The following is a 19,096-nucleotide window of genomic DNA, read 5'->3' as shown; positions in this document are numbered from 1 at the left end:
CTGAGCTGAAGCTATGATTTGCCCAAAGCCATTACCTACTGTGACAAACTGGACGCTACTGTGATTTTTATCCTTCTTTGATGAATAATGCTGTTGGCAAAGACCATATGCTCTGTCGCTCACTGGAGTCCAGAGGCACTGCACAACCGAGGGATAATCACATCAAGCTGGTGGTGATTTTTATTGGGTGGTAGTAATGGCAGAACTAATGACAGTCATTAAAGTCTTGCTGCAAACAAACATGGGCCTTCAGACCACAGTTGTCTCAGAATGTGTCAAGGACATGTTACTCCTAAAGCTGTCTGGAAGGAGTGGCCTAACATCCCTTGTTCTTCCCAGTGAAAACTTTGCCTTTGAAAACTGCAAGGCTAGCAGAAGGCAGGCCAGTAGGCTCCACGTCTTCCCTTTCTCTTGCATCTGCAGTGTGGTGCCTTGGTGTTTCCAGATCTTCTCTGGGTGAGAATTAAAATGGACTCATCCAAAGCTGAACTCTTCCACAGAAAGGTAGAAGACATCTTTGGGATGTTCTGCTTCAATTCAATAAATACAGATTTTTTTTTAATACCTGACTGTCTATACAGTGCTAAAAGTCAGGAGGGATTTGGAGAATAGGATAGATGTCTGTTCTGTAGGACCTGCTCTCTGGATAGGGAGCATTTGTGCACAAGGAAGTCTATAGCGCAAGGAAGAGACAGCATGAAGAAGGGTTGAGGGGCAGGGAAGGGTCTTTCTGGCTGGAGTGTGGAGCTATACTATTTAAGTCTATGTGTGTGTGTGTTTTGTGTGTTTTGTGTTGTGTGTGTTTGTTGTGGTGCATGTGTGTGTGGGAGTTGGGGTGGCAACTCTATGCACATGCCCTTTCTTGGTGAGAATAACATTTTAAATCTTCTTCCTCTACAACAGTTCCTTAAAAATATTAGGAAACCATAAGACAGAGGCAAGTTATTTCTTAGGTTATATATAGAAAAACACTTGCACAAAGAAGAAACAGATGAAAAGATAATCCTTAGATTATTTACATTTCTTGACTCATAAAGAACTATGACTCAGATAATAACTCCAGGGCAAACTGAAAATTTATAGCTACTCCCTTAAGTCAGGGAAGACACTGTTTATAGGTAGATACTCTGAGTGCCCAAAATACACTTTTATAGTTTGGTTCCAAACCCAGGATTCTACCTGTAGAAGCACAAATACTGATGAAGATTATATGAAAATAAAATAATTTAGCATTAAAAACAAAACTAAAAAAAGAGGATCAGAACTTGAATTCTGGATTCTTGCTCCAAACTTCTTTCCACCATGTTATGTTGTCCTAAGATCTTGAAATGAGCCCACTCCCCTTGTTTTCTTCAGGAAATAGTTCCAGAGAGTACGACTCTCTCAAAATCCCGTAGCTAATGGCTGTGCTGGATTCAAACCCAGTTTTCCTAACTTCTTGTCCTATGCTATTTACATAACATAAAGCGATAAAGGCTCTAAGTCTGAACTAACAGCACTATAGAATTTTTCTACATGGTATTGTTCCTCTAGGAAAATGTCACTGTAAATGTCACATGACAAAATTTCTACAGGTAAATTTTAAAGAAAATAATTCATCAAGAGCGAAAACATATGACATACTAAGCATTGGGTCTTTTAATTACATGAATTAAAACATTTAATCCTCTGACCTACCATCTCAGGTGACTGTGATTATTTTTCTTTTCTTTTTTTTTTAAATTTTCTTGATTGCCAGTGGACCTTTATTTTATTTATTCATTTTTATGTGGTGCTGAGAATCGAACCCAGTGCCTTACACATGCTAGGCAAACACTCTACCACTGAGCCACAACCCCAGCCCCTACTTTTCTTTTCTTATCATTAGGAAAACTGAGGTACAGAGAAGTTGTTATCTGGCCAAGGATGCACAGCTAGAAAATGGTGGACTGGGATATTAACTTAAGTCTAAGACTCTGGGACCTGCCTCTTAGGTACTCTGTTGTGAAGCCAGAATATACAAATATGTCCAAATGAAGCTACATTTGCATAGTAAACACTTTTGGCAATTGAACAAATTAATAATGAAAATAGCAATAAGGGCTGGGGAGATAGCTCAGCTGGTAGAGCGCTTGCCTCGCAAGCACAAGGTCCTGAATTTGATCCCCAGTACCGCAAAAAAAAAAAAAAAAAAAAAAAGCAATATAGGGTGAATGCTCAGATCAATCAAGCATACAAGTAACTGTGTTAATTATACATCTTATGTAGTCCCTAGCTAAGTGCATCTACTACTTGGGTCCCCAAACCATAACAGATTTAAAAATTACTACTCCATTAAAACAAAACAAAACAAAACAAAACTACTCCATTTAAAAAAAAAAAAAAAACATAGTCCATGCATTACACAAAATCATTCAGACGAGTATATCTATTATTAGTTTAACCTATGTAAGTTTCCAATTCATTATACACTGCTTTCATAAACACTTAATGATAACACTTTGGAATTCTGAAAAATTCTGTACACAATGGGATATTACAAAACCTTATAAAAGTCATTTGAGACAATATACATGAACCTCAGGGTCATTACGTTAAGTGAAACAAGCCAGGCACAGAAAGACAAATATGGTATAATCTTGCTTATAGGTTAACTCTAAAAAAGTTGAACTCAAGAAAGTAGAGTTGAAGGGTGATTACCAGGAACTGGAGGTGGTTGAGGATGGGGAATAGGGAAATGCCAGTCAAAAGGTTCCAAGTTTTTGTTACACAGGAGTAGTAAGTTTTGGTGATCTATGTACAGCGTGGTGACTATAATTAATGATAAGGTATTGTCTATTTCAAAATTACTAACAGACAAAAGAAAACAACAAAATCGCTAAAAGAGTAGATTTAAAATATTCTCATCACACACAAAAATGATTCCGCCAAGTGATGAATATGTCAATGAGTCTGATTTAATCATAGTACGATGTATACATACATCAAAACATCCTGTTGAATCCCATAAATAAATACATACAATTATTATTTGTCAATCAAATAAAATAATTTTCTTCCAAGGACTATGGGTTGTGTTATTTATTTATATGAAATATCAGAACAGTGAGGAATGGGTGCACTTTTTCCTGCTTTTGCAGAGGTGGGGAAGTTGAATGAGGATGTTTTAAATTCCCTGGAGTGCAGTGGTTAGGGGCGGAACCAGGGTAGTCTTTTCTGTCTTTAGGATGCTATTTTGGGGTTCCAGGGGAGCATTGAATGGGGTATTGAATGAGCACTGCCTTTGGAGTCAGGCAGGCATCCTGCCACGTCACTTTCAGTTCCTCTGAATGAGACTCAGCTACCGTCTATGGGATCTCTGATCAGTTCAGCCAGCAGTCAAAAAATTCTTCTGGGTTCTGTATGTTTTGAGGCTGAAGAGGTGTTGCTTTCTCTTATTAGAAAATTTTGCTAATTAAACAACATGAGAACATGCATAGTAAATGAACAAACACTCCTGAGTTTGCATAGAGTAATTGTATTTCCATACGACACACCATCTCTCCAGGCCCCTCTGCGTCTTTAAGAGTTACCATCTTCCTGAACATGTGCAGCTTATGGAGATCTGATTACTCAGGAAGCCTTGGGGGAATGCAAATAAGCTGCCAGCTAGAATCATGGCAAAGAAAAGGAGCCCTCATTTTTTTTTCCTTTATTTTTTTTGTAAGTGCAAATTCCACCAACAACTTCAGAAGTTTCGCAGTTTCTGGATACAAGAAAAGTGAGGGCTATATTTTATTATTTACAGAAAGTCATTTAAAAATGTAAGATACTTCAAATATTTCTATCTACTTTTGTCTTTCCAAATAAATTTAAATGGATAGTACTCATATGTTATTGCATATTTAGTCCATTCTGCGTTGCAGACACTGTAGTTTACTCCTGATTAACCACAGAAAGTAGATATTATCTTGAGAACTGTGACAATGGCCATCAGCATGGCATAGTTATTTGGACTTTGAACTGAGACCACCTGTGTCAATATGACTTTGTTACTTGTTCCATGAAAACTTTGCCTGGGGAAAGATAAGACTGTCAACCAATAAATAACTTCTCTGTTTGCTTCAGGAAATTCCCTCTTATCTATTTATCTGAGATAGCAGTCTGCTCACTCTGGGCAAACTGTTCACTCTATGCTTTACCTATTAAGACTTTCTTTAAGACACTCAATTTGCTTACGCCATGATCTTAGCCCAATTCTAGCCACTCCCTCCTTGAAAGACCCCTTCGAAGTCACCTGAATTCGGATTCCTAAACCCTATAAATACCCTGCCCTGACTTCCCTTTTCTGAAATACCATTAAGATTTTGTCAAAGTCGTGTCTCCCTTATTCAATTGTCTGGTAGTGTTTTGGAGAATTCAGTAATCCTTATTTTACAAACAAGCAAAGAGAAGCCCAAGATTCGGTAATTTGTCACGTTCACCTCCTTAGATAAGAAGTGGAGTCAGCGTTCCAGCTCAAGACTTTCTGAACCTATCTTATGTTCCTGATCACTTTGCTACCTTGCCTTTCAGTTGGAAGGAAAATTAGTCAGATTTCTGTTCTTATGACAAATACATGAGAAAGATGACGTCAAAAGAAGGAAGATTTAATTTGGATCGTAGTTTTGGTCCATGGTTGCTGTGTCCCATCACTCTGGCCCATGGTGAGACAGAACATCATGGCGGAAAGCACGTGGCAGAACAGAGTTGCTCATCTCGTGGTGGCTGGGAAGCAGAGGAGAGAGGGAGGGAGTGAGAGAGAAAAGGTCAGAGAGCAAGATATAGTACCAAGGGCACACCCCCAAGGACATAATCATTCCCTTCAACTAGATTCCACCTCCAAGAGTTTCCCCCACCTCCCAATAGTTCAGCTATAAGTTCATCAATGAACTAATCCATTGATGAGATTAGAGCCCTCATGATCCACTCACTTCCCAAAAGCCCCACCCCCGAACTTTGCTGCACTGGGGAGGAAGTCTTCAACACACAAGCCTCTGGAGGATGCTGCAGGTCCAAACTGTAACATCCGTTGTCTTCACTTTTCTCCCAGGACTTACTTGAATTTTTAAAATTAAAAGAAAATCCAAACAATGATGTCTTAGTCTGCTCCTAATGCTATAACAAAATACCTTAGACCTGGTAATTTTAAAACAACTGAATTTTTCTCTTATAGTTCCAAAGACTTTGAAGTCCAAGATCAAGGCTAGCAGATGAGTCTGTTTCAGGGCTGCAACTCTAGATGGTTTCTTGAGGCATTCCCACATGGTGGAAGGACGAAAAGGGCCAGACAGACTCTGTCAAGCCTTTTCTGTCAATTCCGTTCATGAGGACTGAGCCCTCAAAACCCAATCACCTCCTGAAGGGCCCACCTCAGTACTATTGCCTTCAGGATTAAGTTTCAATTTGAGTTTTGGAGGGGATGCAAACATTCATGCCGTAGCAATGGTTTAGTTTAGAGTCCTGTGAAAAGGTAGATGCCATGTGATCTTGCATATTTAATTAGTTGTGGAAATCTTGTACTCTATATCAGAATAGACCCTTAGCCACATTTGCTAAATGGAGACTGTAAATGAAACCAGGGCCATGATAACCAATCTTCTAATTGGTGTGACTTTTAAAACTCTCAGTAAATTATGCAACTGATAGGTTAGTTTCCTCGGGCTACTGTAACAAATCAAAAGTTGGTGGCTTAGTAAAACAGAAAATTATTCCCTCAGAGATCTGAATGCCATAAGTCCAAACTCCAGCTGTCATCAGGGTCAAATTTCCTCTGGAACTTCCAAGGGATAATCTACTCCATGCCTCCCCTGGTTTCCAGTGGCCCCCAGCAACCCTTGGTATTTCTTGGTTTGGGGTCTCACAACTCCATTCTGTTTCTGTCTTCACATGGCTTTCTCTATGTGTCTGTGTCTTTTCTGTTTCTTAGAAGGACACTTGACATTAAGCGTACCACCCACCCCAAGGCAGGTTGATCTAATCTTGAGATCCTTACTTTAATTGCACCTTCAAAGACTCATATTTAAAATAAGATCATTTTCTGAGGTTCCAGGTGACATATCCTTTGGAGGTCACAATTCAACCCACCACATCTGGTTAAGTTCATTATTACCCATTATGTTGTAATCAATAGTATTATATCTAAATTAAAAATGCCAACCAAGAATAATATAAAGAAATGTGTAATAGTAGCTCTTTTTAAAAATATGCAGTATTTGAACAATGTGTTGATATAAAAGCACTGTTCAGTTGGGCAGCTACTTGGGAAACTGAGGCAGGAGGGTCTCAAGTTCAATGCCAACCTGGGCAATTTAGCAAGATCCAGCCACAAAATATAACGAAAAGGGCTGGGAATGCAACTTAGTGGTAGAGTGCTTGCTTAACTATATGAGAGGCCCTGGGTTCAATCCCAGTACTGTAGGGAAAAAAGAAAAGGAAAAGAAAAAAAAATCACTGCATTTGGGATATTCCAGTGATTGTCTGATGTTTGTAGAAGTACATATATAGAAATTTTAAATAACTCATTGATATCATTAGTTAAAAGGCAGACAAGGGATTTTTGAACAGATTATTTTTCTGAAATATGTATCAAGCATTTACCTAGTGCACTTGGTATTCCAGGGACTGGGGTGGGACCAGAATGAGCTCTTATCTTCTTCAGTTTGCAAAAAAGGAAAAAATGAGAAAAAAGATAATGAAGCAGTAACTTAATATGCGAAAGCATATGAAGGCTCAAAATGCAGTCCTATATTGGGTGACAATGGGGAATATATTCTGAGAAATGCATCCTTAGGCAATTTTATTATTATGTAAATATTGTAGAGAATACAGATTTACACAAACCTACAGGGCATAGCCTACCTCACACCTAGGCGATCTAGCACATTAATAGGGTACAACCTATTGCTACTAGGGCTGCAAAGAACAGAACAGCACAAGATTCAGTCAAGTCAAAAGAAAATGCTGCAATCAAGAGAGGTGGTGAACACGAGATGTATGAGGCTGTTGCCAGCATAACGCAGCAGAGCTTTGCTTTTTAGAAGTAGAAGGAGTACACTCTGAAATAATGATAAAAAGTGTAGCATAGAGTAGATGCCTAACCAGTGACGTAGTTGTGTATTTTTGTTGTCGTGTATTTTGTAGCATATGTAATCATGTGTGCTAGACTTTCATGCCACTGGCAGCTCAGGTTTGTTGACACAGTGTCACACAAATACCTAATGTGTTGTACTATGATGTCACTAGGCAATAGAACTTTTCCGTCATTGTTATAATCTAATGAGACCACTGTTGTGCATATGGTCTGCTGTTGGTTGAAATGACATATGGTGCATTTTTGGTTCTCTATGTTCCTGGCAAAGACTTAAGGATCCTCTGTCTGCTGGGCACTGTTCTAAGTGTGTTATCTGTTTCCACTCATTGAACACTAAAATAGTGCTCTGAGGAGGATAGTATTTTCACGCTCACTTTCCTTGCAGGGATGGAGGGTACTTTTTATTGAAGTCTAATATACACATCAACAACAGCTCAATAATTTCCACAAAGGCAACACACTCAGACCACCAGCCCTTAGATAAGAGAAAGAATATTACTGGACCCCTGGAAGTCCCTTCCCAGTCTCCACCACCATCAAATGTCACTGCTCTCCTGATTTCCAACACCAACAATGACCTGCTTGTTTTTTTAACTTTATGCATTGACATCACATAGCACTCATTATTTTGTATCTAATTTCTTTGCTCAACATTATGTTTGCAGCAAAAATTTTATATTCTAAATTGTGGCAAAACATATATAACACAAATGTACCATTTTATCCAAGTCTACAATTCCGTGGCATTAAATCTATCACATTCTCGTGCAATCGCCATCCTTCTCCATCACTAGAACTTTCTCAACATAGCCATCAGGAACTCTGTGCTCTTTAATAACTCCTCATTTTCTGTCCCATCATCAGTTCCTGATAATCTTTATTCTACTTTCATTCTTTGTGGATTTACCTGTTCTGAGTAGCTCATAAAAGTGGAATCATACAATATTGGTTCTTTTGTGTCTGGTTCATTGCTTCCCAGGTCCATTGTAACCCTTGTTTTATGGTAAGGAAACTAAGGCACAGATACATTAAGGAAATAAGTGATGAGCCCAGTACTGAACCCAGGCAGCCTGGCTCCAGAGCTTGAGCACTTCAGAGCTGTCAGGCTGTTTATCAATGGGTCTTGTATTCACGGAGACAATGAAAGTTATTCAGTGTGGGCCAGCTGAATGGCACCAACTCTGTCTCAGAGTCTATCTACTCAGAGTGGGACAACTTGAAATTCACATTTCTTTCTTGTGTTGCAAAAGGAAGAGTTGCCTTTTGTCTTCTTAAAAAGGCAAAATTTCCCTTTCAACTGCAGGCTCTTGGTTGACTGCTTCTGCTGTCCCTGCCCTTTGTCTGTTTCTATGATACCTCTGCTCCTGTCTCTGAGACCAGCTTCTTGGCACTCACTCTGGAGCCACCATTTGTCTGTTTCAACAAACCCGATTGGGTAAAATTCATCCTCCCTTGTAATTCTGTACAGTTTGCTCCAATTAACAGTTTGGTGCAGAGCCTGCTGTTGACGTGCAAACTGGAAAAATCCCTTTTGGAGCCAAAGATGTCAGGCTGGCTCTTGTTAGAACCAAAGGAGCCTAGAGGGCAGACACCAACCCGTCTCATCCAGAGCAAATCCAGGAGCTGATGGGGACAGAGTCCAAGCTCCTTGCGGTTTTTGAGCAGTCAAACCACAAAGGGGTTGTGCATTTTCACAGATGGTTCACACATTTCTGACTTTTCTCTACCGAAACCCCTGAATTCCAGCATCAAAGGAAGTTGGGAGCCAAGAAAAGGCAGGTCACCATCACTCTTGGCTGGCATGATTCATAGCAGTGGGTGCTGTCCAACAACAGGCTGTTGTCCCTTGAATACAGAAATGACATGCAAACCATGAGCACATTTTAAAATTTGAACATTTGCAAACATAAGCTCCCTTTTATACCTATCGCCTAGTTTTAAAAATCATCAGTACTCTGACAGCAGATTTCTTTTCACCGGCAGTATAATGAATTATGTTCTCTTTCTGGCCACTTTTGTCATCAAAGACGAGAAGCAATCTAAATAAAATGCTGGCTCCTTCTTCTCTGTTTAATTATTAGAGTCTTGCTACCCAGACCTATCTATGCTTTGCTCTTGTGTGATTCTCTTCCAGTTAAATGACCTCTGTACTTGTCAGAATTCACTTGGTTGCAGGTAACAGAAACTCAACTCAACCGAGGCATAAGTGAGCATTCTTTTTTTTTTTTTTTTGCAGTACTGGGGATCGAACTCAGGGCCTTGTGCTTGCAAGGCAAGCACTCTACCAGCTGAGCTATCTCCCCAGCCCAGTGAGCATTCTTGATTTGTGTAGTTGTGAAGTTAGCTTCAGGATTGACGGTGTCCTGGGTCTTGCTGCTGCATCAACATGTGTCTTTCCCTCTGTTATTTGAATCTTTTCCCCAATATGTTGGCCATGTTTTCATTAAGGGATGAGCCCAAGGGGGTTAAAAAATAAAGAAAGGAAGAAGACTGGTTGCTCCAAGTTTACATAGAACCAATTTAGCAATCCTACCTCTTCATTCCTAATTATTCTATTAAAAGTCCTTTGGTCAATTCTTAATGGTCATATGCATTTCTGCAAATAATAACTGTGGCCTGGTGGATGGTATATGCTGACTCTCTAGACCAGAGACCCTTCTCGCTACTTGGCCAGGAAAAGGCTTGATACTTCGATGAGGGTACTTTGTACCCTCATGATCCCTAGCCAAGAAAGAGCTATTTCCCCAGTAGAAAATTAACCCCCCTCATCCATTCCACCATTGTGTCTCAGCTGGAAATCCATAATGGCCTCCAACTAGTCCCTCTTTCTTCACATACAGCCATTGGGAACCTATCAAAATGTAAAACATGTCCCATCACCTCCTGCTTAAAGCCTTTTAATGATAACTCATTGCTCTTGAACTTCTACAGGTTGAAGACTCCCAAACGTATTTTTCCCTAGTCCAGACCTCACCCCAGAACCCCAGGCTCAGCTATCGAAAGACTCCTTGACATATCTCATGGGCATTTCAAACTCAACCTGTCCAAATGTGTTCCTTGGTTCTGGGGAACCCACTCCACCCTATCACCTGCACTTCTTTTGATTACAAGCAAGAACTGGTATTGGATACTGGAAGACTTTGGGACTCAGAATTTCTGGGAGCCTGGAGCCCTGGGTTTGGGAAGTAGAAAGCAGAGCAACTGCTCTGTAAAGGAAAAAAAACCTGTTAGGAGTTTGTCCCTGGAGGAACTGAATTTCGTCGTATTCAAGATTGAATCACAGGGAGAAAATACCTGATTGGACGATGTCTGATTGGACCACCTCTTGGCTTGCCTATAATTCAGAAGAAAGAGGTCAGTCACCTCAACAAGTACTGGGAAGGCTGTTAGGGAAATACCTGACATGCATCCCTCAACACACCTTGTTCTCCCCAGCTCAGGACGGGGTTTGCCTGTTCAACACGTTCAACACGCTGTACAAGTCACAAGCTGGAAGTGAGTCTGAATTCCTCCCTTCTCCTTTCTCCATGCCCAACTATCTGCAAGTCCTGTAGCTCTACTTTGAAAAGGTATCCTGAAGAGGGATACCTTTCCTTCTCATCACCTCCCTCACCCACACCTTCATTATCTCCTCACAGGGGAACCATAACAACTTCCAACTGGTCTCTCTGCCTTCTCTTTTGCTCTGTGCATCATACGGTGTGAACACCTCAAAAAATAAAGCATGTACCATCACCCCTGCTTAAAGCCTTTCAATGATATCTTGTTGCTCTTAAAATAACATCTGGTCATAGAATGGTCATGTAACAAAGTGGTTATGAACTCAAATGTAAGATACATCCCTAACTAACTGAATCTCCTTGGGGGAAATTACGTAATTTCTTTGGCCCACAGTTCCCTCATCTGCAAAGTGGGGACAGCAACAGTACTTAGTTATAGGATTATTGTGATAATTACATCACCAAATCATACAAATTAATTGTAACATCTGTCACATAGTAAGTGCTCAAAAAATGTTATAAAAACCCCTGGTACCTACTCTCCTCTCTAACTACATCTTTTTTGACTCTCCATATTTTGTTTCCATGATTCAGCCAGACTGACATCCTGATTTTTCTTAGAACATTTCAGTTCTTTCTACATTAGAACTTTTGCATTTGCTGTTCTGTGTGCTACATATTCTTCCTCCAGAATTCACATGCCAGGCATCTTCTAAACTGTGACCTTCAGTTAAATGTCTTTTCCAGAGATATCTCATCATCCAAAGCCACCCTCCTTCCCCCACCTTATCGCTCTGTCTCACCTACCTGTTGATAGACTTTTGTGCATTTATAGCATTAGAATGATCCATTTTATTTCAGGCCTGTCTCCTAGAATTTGAGTTCCATGAAAGCAGATAGCTTGGCAGTCTTAATCACAGCCCTTAAAAAAATGCTTGGTATCTCATATGCACTCGATAAGTACTTGTTGAATATTGGATGACTGAAAAAATGACGTATTTGCTAAATAAGCCAATAGGTCAACTTTTCTTAGATGAGGATGCTACTCCAAGAGTCCCAGGCAGTATTATACAGAGCTGTCACCGTTACAAAAACTGGGGTCGTAACTCCCAGGAACACTTTCCCAGATACAGTCCTGCTTCCTTTAAGTTTCAGGGGACTTTTATTTTTCGATCCTCTGGAACTAAGGCAGCCATAGAGCCAGGGAAGTGTGAAGGACTTGGAACCAGGAATCTTTCCTTTCCGTGCAGGATTAACTACTTACTAAGTGTATAATTGTGAGGAAGCCATCGTTTCTCTGAGCCTCAGTTTCCTTATCTGTAATATGGGGATAAAAAAGGAGGTAGAAGGGGCTGGGGAGATAGCTCAGTGGGTAGAGTGCTTGCCTTGCAAGCACAAGGCCCTGGCTTCAATCCCCAGCACCTCAAAAAAAAAAAAAAAGGAGATAGAGAAATTGGAACCCTTGTGTATTCCTGGTGAGAATGTAAGATGGGTGTAAGCCACTGTGGAGACAGTAAGGTGGTACCTGAGAAAGTTAAAAATAGAATTATCATGTAATCCAGCAGTTCCATTTCTAGGTATATACCTAAAATAATTGAAAGCAAGTACTTGAACAAATACTTGGATACCCATGTTCATAGCAGCATTATTATACCTTACAAAGGAAGAAAATGACATATGTTACAATGTGGGTGAACTTTGAAAACACTGTAAGTAAAATAAGCCAGAGTAAAGGACAGATACTCTTGATACGAGGTGCCCAGGATAGTCCCACTCGTAAAACCAGGCAGCAGAATGGAGGTCATAGGGACTTGGGGGTGTGGAAATGAAGAGTGAGTGTAAATGATAGAGTCCCTGAGTTCAGGGACTGTTTTATCTTCACATCTTGAATACCCAGCACAGTGCTTGGCAGATACTGGGGAGCTAACATGTAGGCTAAATGCAAACTGAGCATCCGTCAAGCCAGTGGATTTCTTGCCCGTGTGAAGTATGAATCATGTGACCGATTGAGTAGCTTTCTTCCAAAGGGTAACTCAGGAATCCGACCTTCTTCTGTCTCATGACACGGCCATCTTCAACACGTGACCTGTAAGGACAGTGCAAACAGGAGACAGATCGCAGGAAAGACACCGCTGATACTCACCTACCAGAAGTGCCACAAGTGACTCTCTCCATTCCACTGACCCAAACTAGTCACAAGGACCCCCTTAGAGTCCAGCAGAACCTGGATGGGCAAAAATTCCAAACAAGGAAAAGGGAGCATGAGTCTTGGGTACCCAACTAGCTACCTCTACCACGGGGAGAAGAGAGGAAGAAAGGATAGGATAAGATGAAAAACTGAATGCATAAACACAATTTTTTTGGGTACCAGGGATTGAACCCAGGGGCACTCGACCACTGAGCCACATCCCCAGTCCTTTTTTGTATTTTATTTAGAGACAGAGTCTTGCTGATTTGCTGAGTGCCTTGCTTCTGCTGAGGCTGGTTTTGAACTCACGATCCTTCCGTCTTTGCCTCCGGAGTCACTGGGACTACGGGCCTGTGCCACCAGCATGAACACAAATTTTTTTAAGCCCTGGGTAAAGACTTCTTAGTGTACAGTTCAGTGGCATGAAGCACACTCACAACATCACGCCACCACTCTCCCTCTCCAGAACTTTCCATCATTCTTAACTGAAACTCCCTGAGTTCAGGGACTGTAGGGGAAGAAATGGAGAAATGGTTACATATTTTTGTTATCATAAGTTGAGTCCTACATGATAGCTATGTACGAAGTGTCATGGGGGAGCAGAGCAGGTAGCTTGCCTGGGGCCAGGTGTGGGATTGGAACGGTTGGTTAGAGGTCCTCGGGTGGCAGGTATTCCAAAGAGAGGGGCAGGAACAAAGGTGGAAGCAGAGAAATCAAGTTCATGGGTATTACGTGTGGTGGAGGATAAAGGGATTAAAAAAGTAAGGGCATTTTGATTCGGATGTGATTCACTTGGAAGGGAAGGTTTCCAGCAGGAACAATTATAACAAAGCCTAAAATGTAATTAAAGATATATTTAAAAGTGAGAGTCATATTATAGGACCACAAATACCTTTAACTCTCCATGGAAAAACATTATTAGAATTCAGCTTTGAAGGTTTATTTTTACATAATCTTTAAATTCTGATAAGTGCCTGATTCAAACAGAATGACTCTACATAAAGGAAACCAAACTCCTAATGCGAGACAATTACATGGCAGTTACTTCCTGTGTGCTTAGCACTTCTGCTTTTTATCGGATATTACCTGTTTGCTCTGCCTTCCAGAGAGTTCCAAGCGTTGGGGGACAAAAGGCCCAGATTAATGCTTCCTGTACTGATATTACATTGAATCATTAAAAAAAAAAAAAGCATTAAAACTATTTTGCATCTAAAGATGGTAATCTCACAAAGTTCTGCCTAATACAACCACAAGTGGCAGTTTGTATTCTCAACCCTGATTCCTCGTCCCTGCAATAATAGGGTATAACCTGCACCCTTGTCAGCCCCACCACAGCTTCCCTGCTGCTCGACTGTGGGTTTCGCCACGGAATTTGCTCTGGACAGCATCAACAGATGTGGTACAGGTGGGGGCTTGGAATGCACTTGGGCCCTTGGACTTTTCTTGTGCTTCTGTCCCACTGGGAGAAGTAGACGTTCCCAGGAAGCCCCTGGACTCTCATGTCGGGTCCAGAATGATGGAAGTTTTATCTTGGTTTGAAAGAGGGAAACACGTCAGGGAATTCCTTTTCCACCTCTCATGGTTGTTGTCTGTTGGTTAGAGCTGGGACAGTCATTGGGGGATTGTTACAAGAAGCTGCCTTAAGAAGACAGGCCGTTGCACAGAGGGTGGTGAAGAGGCCAGACAGGAGAACCGTGTCTCCTGGTAACGTCCCAGTGCTGCTGAATTTACCAACTCACAAACGCCCTAACTCTACCCTTATTGATATATATAAAATAATAAATTTTCTCTCTCTCTCTTTCTCAGGGGGTGGGTACTGGGAATTGAACCCAAGGGCGCTTAACCACTGAGCCACATCTCCAGGCATTTTTATTTTTTATTTTAAAATAGGGTCTTACCAAATTCCTGAGGCTGGCTTTGAACTTGCAATCCTCCTGTCTCAGTTTCTTGAACTGCTGGGATTACAGGTGTGTGCCACCACACCCAGGTAAGTTCTCATTTTTTAAGCTACCTCGCTTGAGTTTTCTTTTGCTAGCAATGGGTAGCAATGGGTAGCATCCCAGTGGATCACTCGGGGGTGATAGGTTATGAGCTTTAATTGCTAGAGATGTTGAAGATTGTAAAAAGTCACAAAGGGAAATGAATAATTATTTCCACCTTGTAGATGGAATTCCTTGTTGGCCTTGATTGGAAGGCAGTGCTGGAAAAGGCCCTTGGAAGACTGGATTAAATCATTAAGCTCTGTCTTGTGTGATTTCTCCTCTTTTCAATTGCCATTCCTATAATGGAAGGAAACAGGCCTAAGTGTGCAGAAGTTCTATATTCTGTATTTTGTTGGTCAGGGGTGACCATGAGGCTAATTCATAATTAATATCCATAAGCAACTCTCACCTTTCTGCCATAGGTAGTACTGCATGGAAAAAGGAGCAGAGTCTTTGGGGTTCGTCAGTTCTGGCTTCAAGTCTTGACTAACTTGGTGATCTGGAGCAAGTCACTTAAGGTCCTTAAGACTCAGCCTCCTCATCTTGAATAGGGATGATGATGTGGAATTCAGGTTTCAGAAGTGAGTATAAAGTGTCTGGCACACAATAGGTGCTCTATAAATGATCATTGTCCTCCTCCTCCTCAGCTCCTAGGGGAAAATCCATCTTTGCTTATGAAGAGTATTAGGCTAAAGAGTCATGAGTGGAAAAATTGAAAAGCCCTCACCTGACAGCTAAATTCTGTAACAATCATTTTAGAAAATCAGGCAGGGTCAACCTTCTGGAAGAATCCAGAAAGAAGAAAGATGGCCTATCAATAGAAGGAGGTATAATAACTCTCTTCACCTCTCTCCCCAAACCTGTGTATTTATTCTTAACATAAGATATATGACAAGCAAGTCATCTTTTGATATGGCAAGTTACTTTTAGATTCTTCTGCTATTCAAGCTCAGGAGCTGTCCTCATGACTATTCTCAACACTATTTCACCCAGGATGTCTCGCCCAGTTAGGATAAAATGGCATCTAGGTTATCTGAGATTTGGGACCCCCTCCCAAGCAGAGGGACTCTGTCTTTACTAGTTAGAGTTCAAGGTTGTCTGAAGAAGTCCAAGCTGCAAGGACCAAAGTGAAACCTCCTGTTCCCTGTGGAATCCCAGACTGATTCCTACTGATTTCTCTCTGCCTTTCTTTAAGTGCCTGAAAATCTGAGGTTGCCATTTGGGTCTGCCTCAACTAAGGCTCTGGCCCATGTTAGGCAGCTCATGAAATCAAGTGCAGAGTTCAGTAGCTGGAGTGGGGCCTCTGGATAAAGAATGAACCGGAGGTAGAATCACCAACTTGTAGATGTTTTACAGAGTCTTGATCACAGTCCACACATACTTTGAGTGTCAATTACTATTCTAAGAAATAAAAGCAAGAATCAATAACTGGCACAGATTCAAACTAAATAGCTTTCAGCAAAGGAAACTATCAGCAATGCAAAGAGAGAGCCTACAGAGTGGGAGAAAATCTTTGCCACTCATACTTCAGAGAGAGCACTAATTTCCAGAATCTATAAAGAACTCAAAAAACTCTACACCAAGAATACAAATAACCCAATCAACAAATGGGCTAAGGATATGAACAGACACGTCACAGAAGAAGATCTACAAGCAATCAACAGATATATGAAAAAATGTTCACCATCTCTAGTTATAAGAGAAATGCAAATCAAAACTACACTAAGATTCCATCGCATCCCAATTAGAATGGCAATTATCAAGAATACAAGCAAGAATAGGTGTTGGAGAGGATGTGGGGAAAAAGGTACACTCATACATTGCTGGTGGGGCTGCAAATTAGTGCAGCCACTCTGGAAAGCAGTGTGGAGATTCCTTAGAAAACTTGGAATGGACCCACCATTTGACCCAGGTATCCCACTCCTTGGCCTATACCCAAAGGACTTAAAATCAGCATACTACAGAGATACAGCCACATCAATGTTCATAGCTGCTCAATTCATAATAGCCAGACTGTGGAACCAACCTAGATGTCCTTCAATTGATGAATGGATAAAGAAACTGTGGTATATATATACAATGGAATATTACTCAGCTATAAAGAATAATAAAATTATGGCATTTGCAGGCAAATGGATGAAATTGGAGAATATCATGCTAAGTGAGATAAGCCAATCTCAAAAAACCAAAGGATGAATGATCTCGCTGATAAGTGGATGATGATACATCATGAAGGGTGGGGAGGGGCAAGAATGGAGGAAGGAAGTACTGTATAGAGGGAAAAGAGAGGTGGGAGGGGTTGGGGGGAAGGAAAAAATAATGGAATGAATCAAACATCATTACCCTATGTAAATGTATGATTATGCAAATAGTATACTGTTACTCCATGTACAAACAAAAACAATATGTATCCCATTTGTTTACAATACAAATAAATAAATAAAAAAATTACTATTCTAGGCAATGTGGAGACATAGCAGTGACCAAAAATTCTAACTTCCAGAAACTTAAATTCTAGGGAAAAGAAATATACGAGACATAAAGACAACAAGTAACGGATACATATAAGACTCTGAAAAATGAAACAGGAAAGAGAGAGTTATGGGGAGAGTTTTGCCACTTACTTAGGGTAGTTGGAAAAAGCTCACTGAGTTCATGGAGCAAAAACTTGAGGGGTGAGATGCTGGGACAAGGATACTAGGTAAAAGAAGCAGCCTGTGCCCAGGTCTTGAAGTGAGAACACGCCTGGCATGCTGGAGGAAAATCCGTGAGGCTGAGGTCATGAGGCTGGACAGCATGAGCAGGACAACCCTCAGATGGTGACGGAAAGAAGGTGGTCCAAACAGCGGGAGTGAGCGTGGAGCGTCCTAAGGACCTGAGCTTTTACTCAGTATACCATGGGAGGTTGTTGGCTGCTTTTGAGTCATGAAGTGAAATGATTTGACTTGTTAAAAAGATCCTCCAGACGCTGGTTAGAATCGATTACAAATGGCAGAAGCCAAGAAGACATTGCAACAATCCAAGAGGGACGTGAAGTTGGTCTGGGTCAGGGGCGGCAGGAGAGGAAGGGAGGAGAGACACTCCAGATAGCATTCTGAAAGTAGAGGCAGCAGAATTTCTTGACAAACTGGGTTTGGGGGGAGGGAGAATAGAGGAGTGCGTCAGGACTCCCAAGGCTTTTGACTTGAGCAACCAGAAGGAAGGCAGTGCTATTGGGAGGAGGTGGGAGACTGCGATTGGAACAGGACTTTGGGGAAGAAGTTCCATTTGGATGCGCTTGACATGCCCTTAAACATCAAGGTGGAGATGTTGGGTGGGCAGCTGCTCCTGAGGGTCTGGAGTTCAACCGTCCTGAATATAAAGCACCCCGCCCGGGACTCAGAGCAGAGTGCTGCTCCGTGAGCGCCATTTCTCTTCCCCTCTCATATCGCTGACTCTCTCATTTTCTTTATAAATACTGCCCAGAAGAGGAAACCCTCAAGTCAGTACTGACCTGTATGACTACCTAGCTTCTCCTCACCTGTTGAAGACTGCAGTTGCTTTGTAGAAAATCAATATCTTGATCCAAGGACCAAGTAGGGTTTTTCTAGCTGAGTTTTATAAAGAGGATAACAAGTTGGGCATAGCACACCTGTTAACCCAGCGACGGTGGAGGCTGAGGCACGAGGATTGCAAGTTCGAGGACAGCCCGGGGAACTTAATTTTCTAAGAAGAAGATTAAAAGAAACCGGCTGAGGGTATTGTTCACTGGTAGAGCCCTTGCTTAGCATATGTGAGGCCCTGGGTTTGGTTCCTAGTACTGTAAAAAATAAAAATCAAAAAATAAAATAAAGAGAATTCCTTTTCCCACCTTCCAAACCAGTAGCCCACAAAAATAATCAACACCCTCACTCAGTGCTCTCTACCTGTTTTCTCTCTAGCCCTAAAGCACACTCCTTGTACCAGGGGAATAGTTCCCTCCCTGGGTACCTCAAAACAGCTATTCTTCATTTTCTATTTCTCCTTTGCCCCAACCAGTCGTTTGATTGCTCCTCCCCTGCCCCAGAAGAATCTTCCTCTTTTCTCTAATGTCCCACTTCTCCCTAGGCCTTGGATCTAATCATTGTCTGGGGACCCTCTTTCCATAGCCTTGTTTGAATATTGACTCAGTTTCCTGGCCAGGCGGCCAGGTTAGGAAACATGAAATTGTTTCCAAAGGTCCTGTAGCCTCAAGTAGGCTCTGGTGTTCTGTTCCCAGGGGCAGTGAGCCCTGTAGGTCCTCTTAGTTTAAGAAGCTAGGGGTGCACAAGGAGGTGTTCATCACTCTGCTTGGCAGAAGCATCTTGCCAGCATTTAC

The sequence above is a fragment of the Sciurus carolinensis genome, chromosome 4, assembly GCF_902686445.1.
Source record: "Sciurus carolinensis chromosome 4, mSciCar1.2, whole genome shotgun sequence".
Classification (NCBI taxonomy): domain Eukaryota; kingdom Metazoa; phylum Chordata; class Mammalia; order Rodentia; family Sciuridae; genus Sciurus; species Sciurus carolinensis.
Note: the sequence above shows the minus strand (reverse complement) of the source record.